We start from the raw sequence: 12312 nt of genomic DNA, 5'->3' as shown, positions 1-12312 counted from the left end.
GAGATGGTGTATTGGTTTTTGTTTTTGCTCTAAGAATTCATAAAGCACTCTTAATTGGCGCTCTGAACTTAATTGGCGAGACAGTATTAATTTCGAGCCCTAGAGAGCAGCGGACCTCAGGAACAAGCCAGTGGGAGACAAATTCATACAGCCCCCACGTGACTCATGTTTTAACAAAATATGCATGATAGTTCGACGCAAATATAAATTGATTTTTCAGCGGCACAGCTGTAGATGCAGTGGAAAATGTCGCTTTATATTTTTGAAATTATGTTGTAGTGTGAGGTCCATTTTAGATGGTTTTATCCGAATTAAAAACACATTTACAGAGTACACTTGAATATTTGTACAATGCACGAAAAAAGCAATGCAAACTGCTTTGAAAGATTTGCACATACCATAAATCATACATAGTGCACAAACAACAAAAATGGTCTCTTTGCAAAATAAAAATCTTCCAGACGTATTAAATTTGTGTTTGGGTTTAATTATGGTAAGTAGATTATAATTAAGACACAGTCAAAACCCTTATTTCCAAAAGTTGTGGGAAGACCTCGTTAGCTGGGCAAGATAAGAAAAATTGTCATGGGCGCTTGTTTATTCTTCAGAAAGCTTCTGCACCCTCCAATAAGACAACCTGAATGCAAGCGTGTTTCCAAGCAGCACAGCAGATTAAAGATGGCATTAACTCTGACACATTATCAGCTTGTGTCTTATAAACAAACACCTGGCTTTTTGACAAGATCATGAGCTCCAAATACATTGCTGCGAAGTGTAACCACAGGGAACGGTGCATCCGCGCTGTAAATGAAAGCATTTAATTTCCTAAGCATTTTTGTTTAATTTTTGTCATTGATTGTATGTGGCTCTTAAATTGTAGGCTAATGTATGCATATTGTTGTGGCTGCTTTACGGATGCAGTGGAGTCATTTGCTATAAAAAACAGAAATATATTGCATAATTGTCTTATCGTGTCTAAATAATTGTTTTTATATAGATTACAAACCCATTAGGTGCTCGCAGTAATAATAATAAAAATATTTGCAATCTATCTCTTGCATAAAACTTGCTTTAGCTGTATGTGTCCAAGAATGTCCGATTGTGGAAGTCTGGAAATCCCAAAGATAAACACTTGACTGATAAAAAAGGCTCGCATTTGTTCACTGATCCAAATATTTAGGCTACTCAATGAATGAAAAACGAATGCCAAAAATTACACATTAGTCTGAGCTGTCACAAGAAAAACAGGTGCAAGCTACTGTTTATGTAGAGTGACAAATATACTAGAGGACAATTAGCTGCAGCTCCGACAATCACGGTTGAGGCCTATTAAGCTGATCTGAACAGTGATAGCCTACAGTAGTAATAGAGGTGTAGTAGGCTGATAGGCTATTAATAAAAGTACCCACGGCATTGAAGGGCAGGCGTTAATATTAAAGTTTTATTGCACAAATATGAAAAGGCATGTTAAGCTCCCAAATCCTTATGCAAATGAAATCCTGTGTAATACCCTTAATTGAATACATGCATATTTATAATGTGCGCTCTCTGTCTAGTATAATGTTGGCTTATACATTAAACATTTCAGTGCGGGATAGAGGCGTGTGCGAAATATGATATTGCGTGAATCCGTCAAAAGAAAATCTAAAAACTGCGCAAAATACGTATAGGCTGTTATATAAAACTTAAGGAGAATAGTTTGTAGACACAGGCTGAATAACTTCTGAATATATTTGTGAAGAGACAGTGTGCGAATTATGGGGGATTTCAGGGGCTCAGCCCCTCCTTTTTTTGAGGCTTAAATGAGGAAGTCAACACAAAAGGTAGAGGGGCTTAGTAAAAGTAAATAGGACTATCTTTTTTAATACACACAAATATGTAGCTTGTATATCCTACTTTAAAAGGTTTCATCATTGCTACAATTTTATCTGTCGCAAATATCAACGCTAATAAACAAATCGCGTTTGCACCTCTTTATAGGCTAATTTATAATAACCACAAATTTAAATCAATTTATGTTTTACACAATACCAATAGTAGTACTGCAGAAAATACCAATTCAATAATTATTTTTTAGTTCAGTTACTGTGCGAATTTGCATTGCATAATTAAAACCTCAGCATATTCATTCAGGCTATAAAAGTAATAATTAACAATAAAATGAGACTACCTTTAAAAAGTAAGACTGCTTTCCCTACAGTTATTTATTATTCAATTTCAGCTCGTCGATTCTTTTTCAAGACATTATCCTTATCTGCTTGGTTTGTCAAACATGCTCTCTGATTTCATAAACGTCTGCTTCATATTCCTCAGTGCTGTTTCAGTCAGATCTAATAACTGGAGCTCGGTGTTTAATATGGTTTGTACTCAAACACCAGGGAAACCGAGTGCGTTTTGTCTGCCGCCTTTGTATCTCTCCCCGTGATAATTCAACCCAGCTCTGATCAAACCACTGATATTTCTGTGCTGAGATTTGGGGCTTTTCGCCACGTACGAATAGAGCAACACTGCCTACCCGGTGAACAGATCGTTAATCTTTTATCCAGAGAGAACCGTGAAAGCTGGAATAAAAAATAAATAAATAAATGAAAACGTCACGACTATAAAAATGATATATATTTTGACAAAGCTAGTCAAATGGTTAAAAGATAAAGAAATAGATTAAATAAAAGGAGACGGGGCTTAAATGCACGATGTTGTTTTACATACGCTGAGCATCTGTTGGCTGTCGTGTATGCGCGTTCTCTCAGCTCTGAATTAAAAGTGCATGGATGGTGCTGTTTCGTGGCCCTTCTTTTAACCTGTTAATGAGTTCAAGGTTTGCCCTTTACCTTCTGTCTAAATCAAATTCTTCCGATGAGGTGTGAGAGCGGAAACCAATAACAGCTTCTTCATCATCTCATGGAGACAAGAGACTGATGCTGAGTTCAGGACAAGATGAAAGATGTGTGTGCTGAATTATATAGGCTATTATATTTACATGACCAAATATCTCTAGAAAAGCTTTATTACTTTTGGAAAATTAATTTAAAATGTATATAAAAATGGAGAATCGATCATGTTTCAAGATTTAACGCGCTACAGTTTATTTTAATTAATTAATTAATTTATTTATTTTGATTAGAGGATTATTATATTATATTATATGATTAAAGTAAAAAAAATAATGCACGAAAAATGCCGTAATATATAACCAATAAACACTGAAATGCAATAATAATACATGTTGAAGGAGGAGGTCGTCTCTCCAGTCTTTCTGTCTGTAGTCTGTTAATTAGACAGTGTTGTGCATTCTAGGGGAGCGGAAGGGATCTGCTCTCTCTCTCTCTCTCTCTCTCTCTCTCTCTCTCTCTCTCTCTCTCTCACACACACACACACACACACACACACACACACACACACACACACACACACACACACACACACACACACTCCCTGCCGACCAAAAAGATTGTTGCGACTGGTTTCCTCATGTTCTGATATCTAGGCTTTAAAGATTGCATTGACACAGTGGATGCTTAAAGATTAATTTGTCTAAATAAGATTAAGCCGGTAGATTCAGAAATGCACATCAGCTTTAGTAGCATTTACTGCTAATAAAAGAGTTTGCACACATTGCAAAAGTTCAGAATGAGAGTAGATAATTATTGCTCTTAAAATAGAGCATTACCTTATGTCAGTGGGTTTTTATAGAAATACGACATCTCCTTCTTTCAAGTGCATACTAGGCTAATTAAAAGCGAAAGCGTTTCCAGTTAGCATTGTTGCTAGAATAAATAGGCCGACAGCTCTGACCGGAAGATACAATAATATTTAGTTATTATATATTAGATTACACACTGTCCCCTCAGAATAATGTACAAATAACAATTGTTGTAGCAAAAGTGGCACAACATGCGCCATGTATCTCTCTTAGATGTAATACCGACTTAATCTACTTTTCTATTTTTAGATATCGCGATAATTCAGGTGTGTATTTACGTCAGCACGAGAAGCGCGCGTTGTTTAGCTAAGCCGCCTCAGAAATTTATCAAAGAGATTTACGAAAGCCATTATAAACAGTGAAACCTTAAAAAGGTAATGTTTTAAATGCTGAGGGCTGGGCAACCAGACCAATTACATGTAGGATATATAGTGACCATTCTGCTCGTGCCCATTAGCTGCTGTCTCATTATACAGTCACACCATTTGGAATTGATTATAGATTAGCTCGAGAGCGCGACTGCCTTCAACTTCTAATATTAACCTGTCAGTCTAAGGCCAAAACTCAGGGAATTAACCTATTTCTAGTACTATTTTTAAGAGAACATCACCTGGCTAATTAGGTGCATGTTAATAAGGCGAGATGTTATGCTAAATGCAGGGTGGTTTCTGAAATGTATACCACCTGTAGATAAACATCCCAATTTATCTGGCGTAAAGTGAAGATATGTGAGCAAGGTACGTGTACTGCGATCTATAAAACATCAATAATTACTTGGAGCCTTATTGATTGCTTTACAACTTAAACATCCCAAAACTCTGTCCGAAGATTCTTTGAGAAGTTTGTCCGTCCAATCATTATTCATGAGGATAAACCTCACATACAGAAAAGCGCTTTCCAAAGCACCATAAGCTTTTAGCCTGTCTGCTTGGGTTTTGTCCCACACTTTTGGAGAACCTCTGGCTCAGTTTAGACCCGCGGGGGGAAAAAGAGAACATTTCTTTTGTTTGCCTCCATCCTTTCTCTGACTATTTGTCCCTGTAAGAGCAGTGAGCTTCTTTCCAGCATCTGCAGGCTGGATTAGCCAGAGGAGACGGAGCTTGTATTATATCCTGAAGGGGCTTGTACTGTAAAGGTTCACTACAAGTTCCCTCTCCTAGCCTTTCTCCTCCTAAACATACCGCCAACTTGAATGGGAGGATAACTCTTTGTTAACAGGGCAACTATTAACTCACATGGAGTTAATCAGAGTCAGTGGAATGGTGTATGTATTAACATCTGAATGGGCCATAGTCTCCACTCTGGTCTGCTTTATACACTGAGTCCTCAAAAGGGACAAGGCTTTGCGCTTTAAATGCTTCCTACTTCCCAGTATTGGTTTGGCCTGGAAGAGAAAGCTGTGTTTAAAAGTAAACACTTACAGAAAAACGCTTCCTGTGCGTGCTAATGTCACTGTTATCCAGATCCGGGATGCTGGATCCCAAAGTAGATGAATAGTCTTTGATCTTTGACATCCATAAAATGCTCACATCCAGTCCTGACATGCTGTAAAAAAAAGACCGTCTTTAAGGATTCTGTCTTTAAAATCACAGCCAGCGACTCGGTTTACAACACCAGCAGCTCTGCTGAGAGGAAACGTGGAGGAGATGGGTTTCCCATTCCTTTCTAAAAAAAAAATGGACAGAGAAGCGTGTGTTTAATTGCAAAAATATTCCCGAGCATAAATGTGCCGGCGGCCTCCTGCTCTGCGCGCTGACAGCCTTGGCTGGTCAAAGACAATGTGTTCTGTCTTTGTCTGAGCCTTAGGTACACAGATAGCGTTGACCTCTTCATTCAGACCCCTGGCCTGCCGAACAGGAGGAAACACTAATTAACATCTTACAGCTCTCATTTGTTCTCAACACCACTGGAGAAGCAGAGTGTGAAAGCGCCTGTGAGTAGCTGTGTGTGTGTGTGTGTGTGTGTGTGTGTGTGTGCGGCTGCACATAACACAAGTAAACAAGTTCTCTAGGAACATCATAGTGACATGCAATGCTCTAATGTCTTCCAACATTCGCTTTCTGAAACTTTTGCTATAAATAACAAAGTGTCATGCTTTGGTACGAACGCCTACAACTTTTTTTTTTTTAAATTATTATTCTTTTTTTTCAGACAGCAGCTTGACCCCTGTACTGCGCCCCGATTTGGCCTCCTGCAGAAGTTGCAGCTCACGCTGGATTAAACGATGTAAATTGTCTATACGGTATCAGCTCTTCTGTTCTCCTCTGATTAGCTCGGCATGGTCTATTTGCTAAATCAGTGGCCCCCGTCCTCTCCGAGGCCTCGCTTATTTGTTCTTGATCATTTTATTGAGTCGCTGGATTGTTGTCGGGGGAAAGTAAAGCTGATGTGGAAACGTAGACTTAGTGGGATTTATCCATGGGAGTGAAAAGGGCCTTTTCTATGGTTTTGTTGGTTTAAACCTTGTCTTACCACCACCGCCGCCCCCTCCTTCCACCAACCAGCCTAAAAGCTTTTGACATCTTCATCTAGTTCACAGTGGGCAGGCTTTGTTTGCTCTTGTCAGGAGAGCGGATGGGGTTTTGCCCCTGTGAGCCTAGTGGCACAAGCGCAGGACTTTACCGCGGACGAAAAGAGAAGGGGGTTCGAGGAGGTGGGGGCAACTTCTCCGCTCTAAAACGGGCCAAAAGCGGGGACGCTCCCCTCCACCCACCCTCCTCTTTCAGATCCCGACAATATGGTCATTGTCCGGCGGTGAATAACATGGCCACTCCGGCGACGTTATTGGGCTTTGACTATGAACCAGATTTCTTTCTCCAGCGTGAAAGAAGTCTAATCCATGTAAATATGGGGATTCTGTAGATAGAGTTTTTGCTATGGAGAGCACAGGGGGGGGGGGGATTGAGAGGGAGGGTCAGCAATTTAACCTTTGACCTGACAAATAAGGAGCATGAAAGTTTCAGAATTGGCAGACAAAAAGAGGCTCCCGCGGCTGATTGAGTTTTCTTTGTGGCGCTCCGCGGTACGAGGCTGACTGACAGATGACATGTTGTGAAGTTGTTGGGTGCATCACTGTACGTGCACACGGAGGAAACAGCTGGCTTGTTTTTTTTTCCCTTGTCTTAGAGTTGATCAAAGTCATGTGGATGATAATCTGGTCAATGCCAGACTATAAGAACTCAGCCTGTTTTTTCCCCCCCCCCCCCACCCCCCAGCGCCTGTAGCTCAGAACAGCTTTAGTGTTCTTTGGGTATAGCGTTCCAGAAACCCCCACAAACACACAACACCCAAATGTCACTTGTAAAACATCAAGGGAGTCATAACATAGCTGGTAAAGACACAAAACATTGCCGTTAGCCGTGATGTGTGATATTGCAATGTTTACAGTGGTGCACGGAGGAAAAAAAAAAGCATTCTCCATTAAATTATAAAATAAAAAAATAAGAATTAGAATCAGATTATTATTATTATCATTACCAGATATATTTACACATAAGAGGAATTTGACACCAAGCATGCAAAATTTGACAAAATAACAGTGATAAAACATCAACAAAAAGATAATAAAGGAATTAAAAGGAATTTATAAAGAGTTAAAAAGGTGTTAAGATATGTATCATTACACACACACACACAAAAAAGTTTGAATATAGTTGCTTACTTAAAGGGACAAGCACCCAAAAATTAAATCTGTCATCATTTACTCATCCTTTACTAGAGATTAGAATCTCATCATCACTATCTAATTTAAATCACTTTTAAAAACCTATTAAAATATTATATTTATGTTTCTAAATATGTACACTACCGGTCAAAACTTTGTTATATATTTATTACAATTTTAAATAACTGTTTTCTTATTGTATGTAGTTCTAAATGAAATTATTAGTCCAGTCATTATTGCTTTTATTACTATCACTATTATTAATAATAATATTCACAAAGATAATAATAATATCTAATCTCTATCACTATCTAATTTAACTAACTATAAAAACCTATTAAAATATTATATTAATAGTTTTGTCTATTGCTTTGTTTCTAAATATATACATTACTGGTCAAACGTTTGATGTCAGTTTATTTGAACTATTTTGTTCATCAAGGTGGCGTTTATTTAATGTAATAGAAATGTTAAATTGTTAAATATTTGTTACAATATTAAGTTAGTTTTAAATGAAATTATTAGTCCAGTCATTATTGCTTTTATTATTATTACCATTAGAAATAATAATAATAGAGTGGCGCAGTAAGTAGTGCTGTGGCCTCACAGCACGAAGGTCACTGGTTCGAGCCTCAGCTGGCTCAGTTGGCGTTTCTGTGTGGAGTTTGCATGTTCTTACTGTGTTTGTGTGGGTTTCCTCTGGGTGCTCTGGTTTTCCCCACAAGTCCAAAGACGTGGTACAGGTGAACTTGGTAAGCTAAATTGTCTGTAGTGTATGAGTGTGAATGACTGTGAATGGATGTTTCCCAGTGATGGGTTGCAGCTTGAAGGGCATCCACTGCGTAAAAATGTGCTGGATAAGTTGACGGTTCATTCCGCTGTGGCGACCCCGGATTAATAAAGGGACTGAGCCAAAAAGAAAGTAAATGAATGAATAAAGGAAAATAATTTTAAAATAAATGAATAATAATTAATATTAGAGTGATTTCTGAAGGTTCATGTGACTCTGAAGACTGGAGTAATGAAGCTGAAAATTCATTTTTAAAATCACTGGAATAAATGATCAAATTATAAACTACTTTTGAACAGTTATTTTATAGTGCAGTACACTGTAAAACCAGACAGTCAACTTTATTCAATAAAATGAGTGCAGTTAACTCAAAATTTGCTGAAAGTTAATTCTACTCACTTGAAAAGAGCTTTAAACTCATTGTTGAAGGTAAGAGTTAATGAAATACCTCATTACTTCAACTTAAATGGAGTAAGTTCCCAGTACTCATATAGATTAGTTTTTAACTCAAATGGTTTGTAGCAATCAGTTTCCTCAAACGGTTTGAGTTGCCTTAACTTATTGTGTTTTACAGGCTCAGTTGCTTTGAGTTCTCTTCATTTATTGGGTTTAATGCGCTCAAATTGCTTCATTTCCTTAAATGGATTAAGTTAACATTACTCATTAATATTAGTTATGAACTTAAATGGTTTGTTGCAATCGGTTTCCTCAAACAGTTTGAGTTACCTTAACGTTTTGGCTTTTACAGTGTAACATTTCACAGTTTTACAACGTGTACTGTATTTCTGATTAAATAAATGCAGACTTGGTGAGCAGGAGAAACTTATTTTAAAACATTTAAAAATCCTACTGACCCCAACATTTTGACTGGTAGTGTATATCTGTTGATTCTCTTGGTTTTATTTCTATATTTTTATATGTATCTCTATTTGTCTACATATATTTGTCTACATAAAGCACTTTGGCCAGTCTTTGTGCTTTATAAATAAATGAACTTTATCCAGAGTTTTATGAGATCCCATAGTAATCTTTTCCCTACTATGGATGTGAATTTGTGCAATCAAGCATTGTTCAAAATATGAAACTAAATTTGTTTAACAGAAGAAAGAATCTCATAAAGGTTTAAAACCATTAAAAGTGTGAAGTAAATTAGGGGTTCCCAAACTTTTCAACCCAGACCCCCAAAATAACAATGCCAGTGACTTGTGATCCCCAATATCCTCTTAGGTGATATAAATATATAAAACTTGCACACAACGATGCACACATACTAATCGGCCCAAGTCTTTTCATCGTTTCATTTTGAAGAACACCACTCAAAGACCATCCTCCATGTTTAGTTGTGGCCTGTATTTATTTTTAATATATGTGAGTACCGTAAAGGTGTCAGAAAGTTTAAGCTGGTGCTATAAAATTAATCTGCTGCATCTGACGCTATTGTTGTCTTTAATATAACGTAAACAAACCAGAGGTTGCAAAAAACCCAAAAGGCTCATTCATGTTTATTTGCGTTTTTAACGTAACTATTAATTTATTTTTCTTCGGTCACACTTTACAATAAGGTTCATTAGTTAATGTTAATTAATGCATGTACTAACATGAACAAACAATGAACAATACATTTACTACAGTATTTATTCATGTTAGTAAATGTTAGCTTATGAAAATACAGTAGTTCATTGTTAGTTTAACTCATGGTGCATTAACTAATGTTAACAAGCATGGACTTGGATGTTAATAATGCATTAGTAAATGTTCAATTATGATTAATAAATGCTGTACATGTGTTGTTTATGATTTGTTCATGTTAGTAAATGCATTAACTAATGAACTTTATTGTAAACTGTTACCTTTTTTTCTTCTGTATGTTAATTCTAATAGTTTAATAAAATGAATTTAATTTTAGGAAATCAACAAGTGATTGATTTTGCTTTTCTAAATAGGTTTATTTTATTTATTTATTTATTTTTTTACAAAAGAAAGTCAAAGAAAGACATAGATGGTAGTGTGTTTGTTCTTTTAGTCACACTTTATTCTGATGGTCCGTTTGTTGAATATAAGTTACATTGCAACTACATGCTAACTAATTCTCATTAGCTTATAAGTAGACTGAATGTAATGTGAGTACCCCTCCCCCCCTTATTGTCCCCCTTGAACTATATCTATAAGTGCACATTTACTGATCTCAACATGTCAGGGTTACAATTAGATTAAACTGTTCCATTACACTTTATTATTTAAGGTACAATTATCACTATTAATAAATAATTAATTAGGACTTTTGCCTCAAACTCCGAATTTGCAGCTAATTAATAGTCACTAAGATAGTAGTAGGGTTTAAATATTGGATATGATATGGATATGAAAATGCACTTTATAAGTGCACTGTAAAAATCATGTTGCCTTACATTTCTAAGCTGAATCAAATTAACCTAATGAGTCCATTGAACTTATATTATGTTAAATTGACTTAAAACAGCTTGCGTATTTTAGTTTAATAAGTTAATAATAGACAAACAATAAACCACTAATTAGTAGTGAGAATTAATACTGAAACTAAAGGGTTACCAAAAGTTCATATACAGTATAGTGTCAAATTTCCCCCCCAAAAAATAAAAGTAAAAATAGTAACACTTTATTTTGATGATTTATTTGAGTACTCACACTATGTACAGTTGCCTTGAACTGGGGCAAAGCTTGCTTGTCCCCCCTGATGATCTCCCCTGATGGCCTATACTCACATTACGATCAGGCCTGGGCACGCTTTAGTTATTTGGTTTTAGACGTTTGATATGCAGTGACACACTGTCAAATATTTCTCAGAACATACTAGCCTCGTTTGACGCTCATAAACAATCATAAAGTCCTCATGCTGCAGGATTTAGGAGGTTTGCTGAAGGTGCAGCTGTCGTGCAGTGAGGGGTTTGCGTCTTTAATAATCTACGACAGTTTGCCTTCATTAAACAGTAAGAATAATTAATAAATCCATATGGAACAGTCCCTTAAAAGTCAAGTCTTGTCTTCAGTTTCAAGCTCAGGCGCGTTTTGCACTCACATTACAAGCGTACCACGCCAAAGCCCAAGTGAACCGGCTCTGAGCCCAATTCAGAGCACTCACACTTCTCAAACGATCCGGGAAACGGGCCTGGGCACAGTTCGGATAGCATAGTGTAGTAGACTGTCTGCTTAATAGCTGTTGATACTGCTCCTTCAACTGACATTTAACTGACTATAAGAAACTTTGCAAGCACATGTCAACTTACACAAACCCTAACCCCAACCCTAACAGTCTACTTATAAGCTAATGAGAATTAGTTGGCATGTAGTTGCAATGTAATTTAAATTCAACAAACGGACCATCAGAACAAAGTGTGACTAAAAGAACAAACAGGGCAAGGCAGTGGCGCAGTAGGTAGTGCTGTCGCCCTCACAGCAAGAAGTTCGCTGGGTTGCTGGTTCGAACCTCGACTCAGATAGCGTTTCTGTGTGGAGTTTGCATGTTCTCCCTGCCTTTGCATGGGTTTCCTCTGGGTGCTCCGGTTTCCCCCACAATCCAAAGACATGCGGTACAGGTGAATTGGGTAGGCTAAATAGTCCGTAGTTTATGTGTGTGTGTGGATGTTTCCCAGTGATGGGTTGCAGCTGGAAGGGTGTAACGGAGGCCAGCTAGTGTGTGCTGTGCAGGTAAACCTCACTCCTCTGACCTCTAAAGGTGCTCTAGCGACAGACGCTAGAGGCCATGGTCTTTAGTCTCCTTGTTAGAGCAACCGACTCCCATGCGGAAGGTCGCCGGTTCGAAACCAGCTCAGAGCGGGTTGGGGGGTGTAGAGCCGGCGGGGTTACATTGGTGCCGTGACCCGGATGGGAGTGAGGTTTAGGGGGGTGAGTGTAACGGAGGCCATCTAGTGTGTGCTGTGCAGGTAAACCTCACTCCTCTGACCTCTAAAGGTGCTCTAGCGACAGACGCTAGAGGTAATGGTCTTAACCTCCTTGTTAGAGCAACCGACTCCCATGCGGAGGGTCGCCGGTTCGAAACCAGCTCGGAGCGGGTTGGGTGGTGTAGAGCCGGCGGGGTTACAAGGGCATCGGCTGCGTAAAAACTTGCTGGATAAATTGGCGGTTCATTCCGCTGTGGCGACCCCGGATTAATAAAGG

The 12312-nt window shown here is 38.0% G+C and overlaps 1 long non-coding RNA gene across 1 annotated transcript in view; it reads right to left on the bottom strand.

Annotated features, from left to right (window-relative positions):
* Nucleotides 1–12312, bottom strand: part of LOC147842515 (uncharacterized) — a 199899-nt gene that overhangs the window by 162100 nt on the left and 25487 nt on the right. The window contains exon 2 of the long non-coding RNA XR_015497526.1: nt 11403–11532. This is a non-coding gene — a long non-coding RNA (uncharacterized LOC147842515). The remainder of the gene's footprint in view (nt 1–11402; nt 11533–12312) is intronic.

Source organism: Danio rerio, chromosome 8 (genome assembly GCF_052040795.2).
Source record: "Danio rerio strain M-AB ecotype USA chromosome 8, GRCz13ab, whole genome shotgun sequence".
NCBI classification, from domain to species: Eukaryota; Metazoa; Chordata; class Actinopteri; order Cypriniformes; family Danionidae; genus Danio; species Danio rerio.
The sequence above is the reverse complement of the archived record's forward strand: the minus strand, read 5'-3'. Positions and strand labels throughout refer to the sequence as shown.